This window comes from Aulonocara stuartgranti (assembly GCF_965226115.1).
Source record: "Aulonocara stuartgranti genome assembly, chromosome: 23".
NCBI lineage: Eukaryota > Metazoa > Chordata > Actinopteri > Cichliformes > Cichlidae > Aulonocara > Aulonocara stuartgranti.
This window is the reverse complement of record NC_138958.1, coordinates 22,311,749-22,324,438: the sequence shown is the minus strand read 5'-3', so window position 1 is coordinate 22,324,438 and position 12,690 is coordinate 22,311,749. Positions and strand designations below refer to the sequence as shown.

Below are 12,690 nucleotides of genomic sequence, written 5' to 3'. Positions count from 1 at the left end.
GAAGAGTACAACAGAAGAGAAAAAGCCAAAAATGTTAGCACTTTTGAATCAAACACAGAGCAAAGGAAAGATGCTTTATTTGACACTAATAACTGGAGCTTTTTGTGTTTTTTACAATTAGAAAGAAGCTTAGCTGCAGTGTGTCATTCTGAGTGAAAGAAAAAAAGCAGTGAGTTATTATCTTTTCCACTGATGACAATGAAAAGATCTAGGGGTCCTTAAGGATTGTAACAAACTACAAGAGGGTTGCAGAGTTTCTTAGATAAGTCAAGATGGAGGCTCAGATAGGGTTTTTTTATGAGGTAGAGTTAAGGATTAACTCTGGGGACACATCACAGAATGTGTATACTTGTTTGGTTCTTTTTTGAGAGTTTCCTCATGAGTCACTCTAAAGCTTTTTCCTTGCTAAAAAGTGGTTGCAGAGAACTTAGAGAGGTTACAGAGGCTTTGAGACAAGTCATGGAGTCCCAAAGGTCCAGCGGGTGGTTCCAGGGGTGTATGAGTTAGAGTTCATCGACGGATTTCTGATGCATTCAGTGTTCATTAGTGAGTTTCATGGGCTTTTTTATGTCAAAGTTCTGTCTTATCTGGGGTTCTTGGTAAGGTTTGGTATGTTTAAGGGGATTTCAATGGTCATAACATCCTTAAGTCGATTACAGTGGGCTAGAGGGGTCTTGATAGGGTTAAAGGCATAAAAATAATTAGATTGAGAGATCTTGATGTTCAATTTGGTGGCTCATGGGACTCATCACTTGACATTTTTCCACTGAGTTGTGTGGTGGCGCTAAATGGCCTCTTGTTGCTTGGGAACATTTTAAGGACTCTTGGAAGTATCTGTGGCACCTTGGGACCCAGGAGTTGATAGGATTCCAAACTCAAATAGTATTGAAAGTGTTCCTGGGGGTTCCTGGAATATCTGACCTCCTAGAAATTGCCTATAATGTGATTCTTTTACTAGTCTCCATTATGTGGATGGTACCTAGAGCTAAGGGTTATTTGATGGAACTGTTCACTTGGATATATTTGATAGGAACATCTTGATAATCCCTGCATTAGAAGACATTTTTTTGTTTGTTTTTTTCCCCTTTTTAGTGAAACTAAAACCAGCTCTCTTTGCTTGAAAAATAAACTTTCCAAGAACAATAACATGTTCTGGATAAAAACCTGTGGGAACGATAAAATCAAATCAAAAGCATTTAAAAATGATATCAAGGTCATAGTTTTTAAGTTTTATCTGGATTTAAGACCTCCATCACTTTAACGCTGGTGCTTTTAGCACAATTGCATGGATGGAAATCCAACTTTCACTTGGGATTATTGTCAATCAGATCACTGCTGATTGTGTTGAGGGATTTAACATTGCTGATTACATCACACCAATAGTAGTTAAGCCTTAAAATGGCGTCCCTCGTGTATGCTGGAAATGAGTATAAAGTTCCCCTTGAGTGTCATCTTTTCCTTGTTAAATATCTGACTGGTGCTCAGTAAATGCCAGGGCTTACGAATATGTAGTTCCATGAAACATGATTTAAACAGTGCACAGGTTTGTGTGCATGCAATAAATCACCAACATGCAAATGCAGAAACAATGTTGGCGCATTACTGCCACCTACCAGGAAATACTACACAGTGTAAAACATGATTGACAACAGACAGTGAATACATGAATGTAGAAAGTAGAAAAAATACCACATGTATAATATTGACAATTCATAGTAATTAAAATCTTAAACTTTATGTAGCAGTTTAATTCTTTTATTCTTTTATCATAAAATAGACTAAAAATCATACTATCATCGTACTATAAATTCCAGAAACTTCTTTAAGCAAGAAAACTGTCAGTGCATTCCTGCTATTATAAACTTGCTGCAAAAAAACCCAACTTGCTGCATTCTTCTCAGGTCACCGACGCGTAATCTAGACAAAAGATGTTTAAATTTAGCTAAAAAGTGAAAGGACTTCCTCTCCAACATCTCTAATGAGTCCTCAGCTGACCAGATGATTTAAAACCCAGGCCCTTCTTAGGGGTTCTGAAGAGGCATTGTTTGCCACAGCATCACCATTCATAATGGCTGTATCCCAATTCAGGGTCTGCAGCCTGCTTAAAGTACGCAGCCTTAACGGTCCACAAGGGCCGCGTATTCAAAGACCGCTAAGGCCGGAAGTACGAGGCTTCTGAAATGGGACGGTCTAGCCTCCATCACGCTGCCCAGGTTGCCTAGCAACCATGATACTAACAGCTGGAAACGTTTCATACAGCTTTGTTTGACAGAAATGAAGGAGAACATATTTTGTTCATTTGTTTGCTTGTTTTCACATGAGCTTTGTTTGATTTGTTGAGTATCTGAGGCTGAGACCACGGGACTGTAAAACATGATTGTTGGGCTTCATTTCTGTACTGAAGAGTCATTTTAAGATTAGCTAGCTATCTGTATGTTAACAGACCGTCAGATATCGTAGTTAAATATGCTTCTTTAAAATGATATCAACATTTTGGAGCATGATTTGCTATTCAATTGTTTTGTATGACCATAAAAACTGTGTTATAATCTTTACTAGAAATTCACTAATACTAATGGGAATTCCATTTCTCTTCACTTCTTTATCATTGGCAGGAACATACAGGAACAAAAACAAAGTGTTAAAGCCCTCAAAACTGAAGTGTATTCACAAAAAACCTGGTTCCTAGAACAATATTGTGAGTATGCAGTCACCTACAAAAACATGTCAGAGGCAACAGATGTGTTCAGCCTTGGATGGCTTATTTATTACTAGAAATTGTCTAAATTTTGCAGTAAATGAAGCTGTTGAATTGCTAGAGTGTAGTCGGGTATTACTGCATACATTTTTTAAATGATATTTTTATTCCATGTAGACCAGTCAGTCTTCTGTAAGAGCTGTCATTTCCAGTGATGGGAATAACAAGTAACGGCGTTACAAACGGCGTTAACTTTTTCAGTAACGAGTAATCTAACTAATTACTACTTCTATCGTTACAACACGTTACCGTTACTAACAAGAAAATGCCATGCGGTTGCGTTACTATTTTTCAACAACCAGACGGTTGAAACTGTCTTCAGCTTACCGCACCTTACCGCATCAGTTGTACAGAAGTAGCTGTCTACGTAAGTAATCTGGGCGCTACAGCTTTAAGCAGCTGCGCACGCTCCCGCGGACAGCAATCACTTTCTGCCCGACAATCACTTTTTGGCACTTTTTTGCAGCTAGGGGGGCAAAACAATCGCATAAGTGCTGCTGTTTGACTGAGGAAGAATAAAGTAGTCGTGGTAAGCCAATCACATGACTCCTTCAAGATGACAAAGCAACAAGGTGATATTTACCAGTTTTTAAATTGTGTTGATAGGCCGTGTAAAACCAGAGCCATGATAAACAATATATATGCGGCGTTTTGTCCTGAATAGTTTCGTCACGTTTACTGTCTAAGGACAGCACTAGCAAGCACTCTCTGCTTATGACCAAAAAAATACCCCAAAACAAAAAAACACCCCTTTCGTGTTGGTGGAAAAATGCACCATGTTAACGAATCAAAAATGATATGACAACATGACATTTGGATGTTTAGGAAAAGGGGGGAGTTTTAGAGAGAGAGAGAGAGAGAGAGAGAGAGCGAAAGACAGCAAAAAAAGAGAGAGAGCGAGTTTTGAGATGCGAGAGATTTGTGACGTTTAGCGTGTTTGGAGTGTGTAGTTAATGTGTTGTCTTGTGTAGTTAGTGTGTTGTGGATAGTTTTGTGGTGTGTGTCAGAAAAATGAGGTGACTGCTGTCCCCAGGTAAAAAACAGGAGTGATGCACCTGCTGCTGTCAGAGCTGCAGGTATCAGGCTGTGATGTTCTCCTTTATAGTGGACAGAAATATTTAGAGTGGCCCAAATAATTTGGGTGGCATCTTATTGAATGCAGAACAGCTGATTGTTATGCAAATAGTTTGAAACGGTTATTTAAATAAAAGGTCAAAGGTAAATGGATGCAAATAACTTTGTTTGCAAAACTTGTGCATATGATTTTAAAATTGACAATTTATATTTGCATTTAAAGTTATGAACATGATTCATTAAACATGTTTGTGGTTGTTACAGTAAAAATATATCCATTTTCTACTCTGATTTTACGTTTTTTTTGGTCTGATTTTAGATCAATTGTGTAAATACAGTATGTCAAAATGAAAATATAACTGCAAAATCAGACACGTGAGGTTGTGCTGATAAGAATGATACCAAACAAGGCAAAGTAAATAGTTTTTAAAGGTGAAATGTAGAGGAAACATCAAAAGTAGTTAAAAATGGCCAATTATACCCTGGAAAAAATGTTAAACTTTTTTTTTAAAAATAACGCAATAGTTACTTTTCAAGTAATTAATTACGTTTAGAATCTTGTAACTCAGTTACTAACTCAGTTACTTTTTTGAATAAGTAACTAGTAACTATAATGAATTACCTTGTCAAAGTAACTTGCCAGCACTGGTCATTTCTATCTTCAGCTGTAATGTGCCATTATTTAGAGACTGAAATAGATCAGACCACTGAGATAATTTAAACACATCTGTGTGTCCATGTTGCATGCTGGTTTGCATTTGTGCACTGGAATAATGTGTGTGTGCGTGTTTTGTTAGGTTTTGTATGTCAGTTTTGAGTGTCGAACAAGCAGACGGTTGTTGAAGAGAATGGGGGAAATGTATTATTCAGATCGAATGAGACTGAAGTTTAATGGCAGAGTGACACACATTAGATGTGACAGAATGAGTCCAATACCACACACATGCACAGACACAAACACAGAGTGCAGGTGTATCTTCTTTTTATTGCTGAAACATGTTGGAGTTGTTTGACACAGTTGTGAAGATCACATCGAGCTGTCTGTCACAGCCAAACTTTCATGAGTCGATCAAGACCAGCTGAGGATCATGTGGCTCGATTTTGCTACATTTAAACACTTCTGTCCAATACTGATGAAAATATTTGTAATAGATTAAACTACGTGCTGAGCCCAAAACTTCAGATTACAAGGTAGAGACTAAATATTGATGCTGGTCCCCTGGTACTCCAGTACAGGTGTCCATCTCAACACTAATGTTAAAGTGGTGTGACAGGGCCATGTGAGATTATATAGTTTTACTGGCTCACAATGAAGCTAATTTAATGAATTCATATACTACTGGTTAAATACTGTAGGCATACACTGGACCCCCTTTTACCACCAAAACAGCTGCACATCCAAAATGAATATCTCATTACATCACATGCCAAGGGTGCTCTATTGGCTTAAGATCTGGTGACTGTGGAGGCCATTTGAGAACAGCGAACTCATTGTCATGTTCAAGAAACCTTTTTGAGATGATTTGAGCTTTGTGACACAGTGTGTTATCCTGCTGGAAGCAGCCATCAGAAGACAAGAACAATGTGGAGATAAAGGGATGGACATGGTCTCAAATAGGTTTTAGTATTTAAATGAGGCCCAGTATAATACTAACGTGACCAGAGGGTGTCAAAAAATATCCTTTACACCATTACACCACCAACAGCCTGAAGTACTGATAAAAGGCAGGACTGAGCCATGCTTTCATGTTGTTTACTCCAAATTCTGACCCTATCATCTCAGTGTCGAAGAAGAAATCAAGACTCATCAGACCACACAAGCTTTCTGTTATCCAATTTTAGTGGGCCCATGTAAACGTGGCACTAAATGTGATCTTCTGCTGTATTCAGAGATGCACTTCTGCATAGTTTGGTTGTAACAAGTTGGTTATTAGTTAGTGGTTGATTTGCTGTTGTCTATTTCAGCTTGAAGCCATCTGACCATTCTCTAACCTCTGACATCAACAAGGCATTTCGCCCAGAGAACTCTCTTTTTCAGACCATTCTGTAAACTCTTGCAAGGGAAATCTAGTAAAAAATTAATAGCTAAATGACAAGAAATGCCATGCCTCCTTTAGACTTATATGATTATGAAGGAGATTTGCCCAGCTGCGTTAGCACCTCTCTTGGCCAATCCAAGAATACAGATGAAAGCATTAGTTTTGGAGAGTCCATCAACAGGAGTTTTTGTCAATGGACCTTGACTTTATTACAGCAAACTGGCAAAAATAGAGGCTAATAAGAGGCTTGATGTCATATACCAGGAAAACATTATTCCTATCTGAAAGTATCATTCTTCCACCATCTTCGTAAAACACACACTCTGGAGAGGTTGCTAGCACGTTAAGAAAACCTCTGAGCAAATATAATGAGGCTATTTTTACAACAGATGTTAAACTTTATTTGATAACAGCAGAAGCTAAAGGTAATATTTAGTCAAATTGAACAGTAAGACATCCAGTAATGCATACAGTTAAATGAATCTTATTCCACTGTGTTCACCACCTCTGCTGCTGTGCCATGTACACAACCTTTGTGATTATTTTCATTTACCACATATTTGATGTAAACCCTCAGCTCTCCACATTGTATGTGCTTTATTTTATTTATTTGTTTTGTCCTTGGGATAAAATCCAGCTTGTGTTTGTCACTTTGCCTCCTGTGCCAAACAGTCCAAATGAATTATGCAAGTTCTCCAAGTGCACAAAGTCATCCAGTCAAACCTATGTAATTGTTGTCTCTATTACACTGCTATTAGGTAACTATCAGTTAGCCTGTTGGTTTTAGTCAGGGTTTGGTGTTGGTTTACACCCTAAACAGTCTTTGGATATCTGCCAATTAAGAAGCTCAGCCTGGTTAAAATGACTTGTCCACATTGGTGCAGTTCCTCACTTCTCGCAATGCCTCAGTTAAGCATAACGAATAATTATGATTCTCCATCTGAAATGTGCTTGGTTTGAAGGGAGAATGTTTAAGGCTGAAATCCTGCGAAATGAATAATTTATTCACTTGTCATTCCGCAGCTTCGCACTGTATTTCTATGTCAGCCGTGAGCAGTATAACCTACAAAAGAGGTCAAAACTTAGTCCAGGGTGGAGCGTCACAGCATATGGTAAACCTGCTGTAGAAGATGGAGGTTAAACAAATACTCACATGGTGTGTAATTTAGACAAAAGACCTTCTAGTGATTTTTCTTTCTAATCTGGGGAAAGGGGATTAGATTAAATCTGTTGCATGGCGACTGTGACATCACCGCTGGCCCGTTTCACAATCACAAAGAGCTGCAGGCACTGCAGCTGAGACCTTTGAGCTGCCAAACCAGAACCAGGGCTCGAACGTTTGTAGACCAGGATTCACATTCACCACTAAAAACGCATAAAGGCTTCTCTCAAGGCCTTAGAAAAGAGGGCGAGGGGAGGGGGTTCCTAATGGAGTTTGTTTCCATTAGGGCTGCCCACTGAGACTCAGTCCTCTGTTTTCAGTGCCCTGACCTTCATGAAATGCACTGTGGACCACATGACATAAAAATCAACTATTGTACTCACAGTCTCAACATGAAGTGATACAAGCAGAGGTAGACCGCACACACACAACACCCTGTCATGGACAACTAGTGACCTGAAAATTTTCACCCTGTGTTCTTTTCCCTCTGCAAGAGAAATGAAGCCAGCATGGAAAACTGCAGTTCCTCTAATGTCCACTTGAGGCTGGCCCCCAAACTAAGCCGATTCTTATAGATTCCCATATTAAAATGTCCAGTATTGTAGCAGAATTAAAAAGGTTTACAGCCTGTTTTCCAATAACTCAGCTAGGAAGGCTTAAAATACTTTGACAGATGGATGCTGACAGAGGGAGCTGACTAACAGGGTTGCTGCCTTTGTAAACATTTTCCATAGAATCACCAGGTAAATATCATGGCTCACTGTTTTTATAGCAGTTAAAAAAATGAATTTAAACACAACCAAAAACAAAGCAGTTCAGTTGATTATTATACAGCTCAATAACAAAGTGAAATCTAATGTGAAATCGAAAATAATCCCACTAAAGTAAAATAAGCATACATTCAAATGCTTACATAAGAAGGTTAACTTTCTCAAATTTAAGATGCCAACATAAAACAGAATTAAAAATAGCTGTGTATAGTAAAAAAGAATATGGTAAAAAAAAAAAAACAGATTAAATCACAGTCTATCAGACAATGCACTGCAGTATTAAGTATTGTGACAGTGCATCCTTGATATATTAACATGACATTATTGAATATCTCACAACCATTTTCAAATATTTCAGTTTTATTGTGTTTGATCTCATATATAATATGAGATGCCTAATTAATAGTTTATGCATTTACAAATCCCCATCGGGAGGTTGGAGGGGTTCAGCACTCACACTGACTCAACGTCTTACACAGCAGAGACACTTTTCATTGGAAACAACATAGTGAAGTTAAGGAAATATAAACTGCTTGACTAAGCTAAGAAATATAGTTTGGGTTATGTATAATGGCTTCAGCTTTTTTTTGTTGTTGTTGTTGCCATGGTGACTATTCACTTCTAAAGAGTCTGGAAAACAAAAATACTACCTGCAGCTATTACAGTTTATGGATGTAGCTGGTAATAAAAACTAACAATACATACGCCAGCTCAGTCAGGCTGCTGAGTGGTGGAATTTGTTTCTTAAAGGCCTTTTTAAGCTGTAGGTAGGTCCTTAGGATGTTGAAAACAAGCTAACTAAAAGTTTTCACTCATCACACTTTAAAAAAGCGGTATGACGGCTGCAAACATCCAAACTATGGATATTCATGTGAAGTCCTACAGCCAAAATTTAGAGATCTCAGTTTCAAAGGAACTTCAGTAGTGCAAGGTTAAGCTGCTTCAGCCGTGTTAGCATCTGAAACAGAAAATTCATACCCGGAATGGAGTCAAGCTGTAATGACGAGTCAAGAAAAGGGGAATGAAATAATTTCCCTCAAAATGAGGAAAAAAGCAAAAAAGCAAGCACTCGTGAAAACCTCATAGCCCACCAAAACATCGTCCGAGATTTAAAGCATCTACTTCAAAATTGTACGCTGAGGAGTTGTTTTGGCTACAACATCAGGTGAAGGAAATGCAGGAAAATGCCACCTGCAGAGTGAGTCGGGAGGCTGCTCAAAACAAGGCCTTAACTTTCCAGCTGAAGGAGACTCTAAAAGTTGTTAGTTGAGTTGTTCTTGAGATGAACTTGAACTAATAGAAACATGTCTAATAGTTTATTATACAACTGAAAATGTCTTGCACTAAATGGGTTTAAGGAGGCACAGAAAAAGAACACAAATTAAATACATCCCGCAATTAAACCAAAGGTACTCAAAACTTAAAACGAGTCTGAACACAGCAGGTTCCTTTGGTGCTGCAAGCACTTCAAGCAGTGTTTCAGTTCAGGTACAGTTGACAGCGGGTACAGTTTAGGTTCACAGTGAAACACAATGACTCAGTTGTCCAGCTTCAAAAAAGGTGGCCAAAGGTAATTTCTCTTTCCTTATTGCTAGTGTCCTTGTCACTACTGGCAGGATCAGATGGTGCCTGCAACTCATTCAGGTTAATAGGTAGACCAATTCCAAGAATGGACGGTCATGTTTGCTGCAACAGGAATCTTTGCTAGGTCTCCCAGCACAGAATGTAGAGGTGACCCAAGAGAATGGATATGCAAAAGAGGAGCTGGACAAAATTGTAGAAGGGCATCAACTCCACGGCAGGGCTAATTATAGACACTAAAAGCTGCTTGGGAGAATTCCAGTCAGTAAAAATCTACAAGTTTGTGCTGCAGTTGAGAATCTGCCCCTGTAAAAACAGTAATCCTTGGAATTGAAAACTGAAAGCACTATTTAAACCTCAACCTAAATTAAATAACAGATTTATAAAACAAAGTTTATGTTGGCTAATGTATTCAGCTCTATCATATGTGACATATCCGTGTCCCATCTGGTAGAAAAATATTCCACTACCACAACCCCACCTCACATCAGCTTTCATTTATCCAGGCAGTCGCCTCAGTCACTGCGTCTCTGGATCTGGGATCTCTTTGATGAATCATTCAAAGGACGATGCACTCTAACTAATTTGAGTCATGCCTCCTGACTTTGGGGAGCAGTCATGCTCTTCTCATTGGTTAAACATCGGCAGCGACACAGTGAACGAACAGAGCAACATACAGTGGAGGCCTTGCAGCACAAGGGCCCTGAATCAAACAAGCTGCTCCTGAGAATAATCTGATTATTTTTGTCTCCGTGGGGCAGAGCTAATACTGATCCAGGATGACTGCTCTTTCACACGTCGTGTGGTACTGTCAGCGCTGCTGCAGGATCAAGATTTTTTCCCCAAAAGCTGTCAGTGCTATTTTATGCTTCTCCCTCGCCACATTTTAAAGTGAATAATTGTACTTTTTACTGCAAAACGTGTATCTGACAGACGCAGTTATGTCTCCAATTAATATTTTATATACTAAAAAACAGATGACGTCTTTAGAAATTGTGCACTAGTATGATTAAACAAGTGGTTTCCAACCATTTGGCTTGTAGACTCATTCCTTAACCTTTTTAGGTAGCTATCTAAACCTCTTTTTTAAAATCAAGATGAAGAAAAGTCTATAAAATTCACATATTTGTGAATATATATATCGCTCAGATGTATAATGTGGCCCCACTAAAATCTGAAACAAAAGAAATAGTGACAGTGAATACTGGACTTTTATTTAGATGTTATTTCCTCATCTTTCATCATTTGGGCGAGGCTTGTAACAAACACCCCAAGACATCATTGCTTTGTTTGTGTCAGATGAGCCTGGTTCTGCTGGAAGTTTCTTCCTGTTAAAAGGGAGTTCTTCCTTCCCACTGTCACCTAATGCTTGCTCACAGAGGGGCTGTCTGATTTTAGGTGTCTTCTCCTTAATTCTGCAGCGTGTAGCTGGGATTTGGTGTTATACAAATAAACTGGAATTGAATTAAATTTGTATTGTCATTTGACTTTTTATTAATTATTAATAATAGAGATTTTATTTATTTTCATTTATTTGTTTCATTGTAATTCATGGATTTCTTTTTAATGCACCAGAAGTCATCTGGAACTAAATAGTGGGAAGACCTTTACCTTTTTCTTCAGTTTCACAACTCAGTTGTTTCTGACCATAATCACTTAAATCACAACAATCTGCTTGTCCCGTGAACATTATGTTCATAAATCCTGATAAAATAACACAAACAAACAAAAAAACCCAACACATTTTGTTTTGCTTTTTTATCAATACAGTATCAAAAATTTAACATAGTTTACATCCTTCAGTTTTTCGTTCATTTTCTCCTGCTAATTAATCCAGGTTTACCGTATAAGAATTTACGACAGGACATCCTCACTTATTGGTGCCCATTTCCAAACAGGATGTTACACTTGAGTACTTTGTTAAACCTATGAGGTAGCCTGACATGCAGCTTCCCAGAAAGATATGTACACATTGTGGTAACATAGACAGTAATATGAGGTATAACCAGAATATACTGATTAATACGGAGATCCAAAAGTCCAAAGAGAGACCACAGAAAGTGAAAGACATTCTGATACTGCGAAATAAGCAACAGCAATGGGAAGTGGGTGGGAACCAAGAGAAACGTGTCCCTGCTTCCAGGAGAGCCACTGAAGTGACTACCATTTTGTCACATTACAGCCACAAACATGAATCAATTTTATTTGAATTCCACATGAAAGACCAACACAAAGTGGTTCCAAACATTTTTTTTACAAATAAATAACTGCAAAGTGGAGTTAGTGCAAAAAAACAAAACAAAAAAACCCAACACTATTTAGTCATTTATAAATTTCCTTTCTCTTAAAACTGGGACTTCTTCATATGAACAAACTGGCTCTAATTTAGAATTTATTTAAAAATGTTACCTTTTTTTGTTTCTGTTTAATTTGCTTCATTTAGCGCACACGTTGTATTTCTATTTTGGCACTAACTGTCTTCCACACATTGCTCCTCGGAGCAGAGCGCAATGGAGACGAGGAGGTGGTTCAGTAAAGATGGGTGGGGGAGTCCAGAGCTCCAGCTGGTGTTTGGCTAATGACGCGGGATCAGGTGGAGGAAAAGCTCCTTATGGAGGGGAGGGGGACAGAAATACTGTGACAGGGTGGTGAAAGGCGCATTCGCTCCGCGGACAGCACATCAGCACCGAGCAACAGCAGCAGCAGCTGTTAGAACAGCTCCCGACTCTTCGTACGGACTTCATCCCCACTATCTGCTCAATCGACGGGCCACCGGCCGGTTCCTGCTCCCCGCGTGGGTTTGTGTTTGAGGAATCGCGCCACAGGAGGCGTTAAAGAGGCTTACTCCAGGTAAGACGGATTCCTGCTTTTTAATCTGCAGGTCAAGTGCGCCAGTTTGTAAGGTTAACAAGAAGATCCCAGTTTACAAACTTCATGTAAAGCGGAAAGAAAATGCGTGAACTGTCTGAAGAATCACACAACTGTTTATTACTGCTTATTTATTTTATGCAAAACCCCAATAGGAGAGTTTTCACCACAGTTTGCTTACTGACGCCCCCCCCCCCCCCCCCCCACACACACACACACACGTTGAATCCATCGAAAATATAGTGACTATTGTAAATTACCTTTAAAACTGATGCTATTCTGTGTGTTGGAGTGAACATGTTTATCTACTGACATTTGATATAAATACGTTTCTTTTTAAAATTTCTTTACACCTGACAGTGAAACTGCTGCCTGAGGAGCACATGTACACCTTTTCAGTATGTCTGTACACCTGCTCCTGTGTGTTTTGTAAGTCCC

General features: G+C 38.8%; 1 protein-coding gene across 1 annotated transcript in view; it reads left to right on the top strand.

The window, feature by feature from the left end:
* Window positions 1-11,743: 11,743 nt before the first annotated feature.
* Window positions 11,744-12,690, top strand: part of crfa4 (cytokine receptor family, class I receptor 4) — a 61,774-nt gene continuing 60,827 nt past the window's right edge. Inside the window, exon 1 of the mRNA XM_082525655.1 lies at window positions 11,744-12,234. The gene's annotated coding sequence lies outside the window, so the exon portion shown is untranslated. The remainder of the gene's footprint in view (window positions 12,235-12,690) is intronic.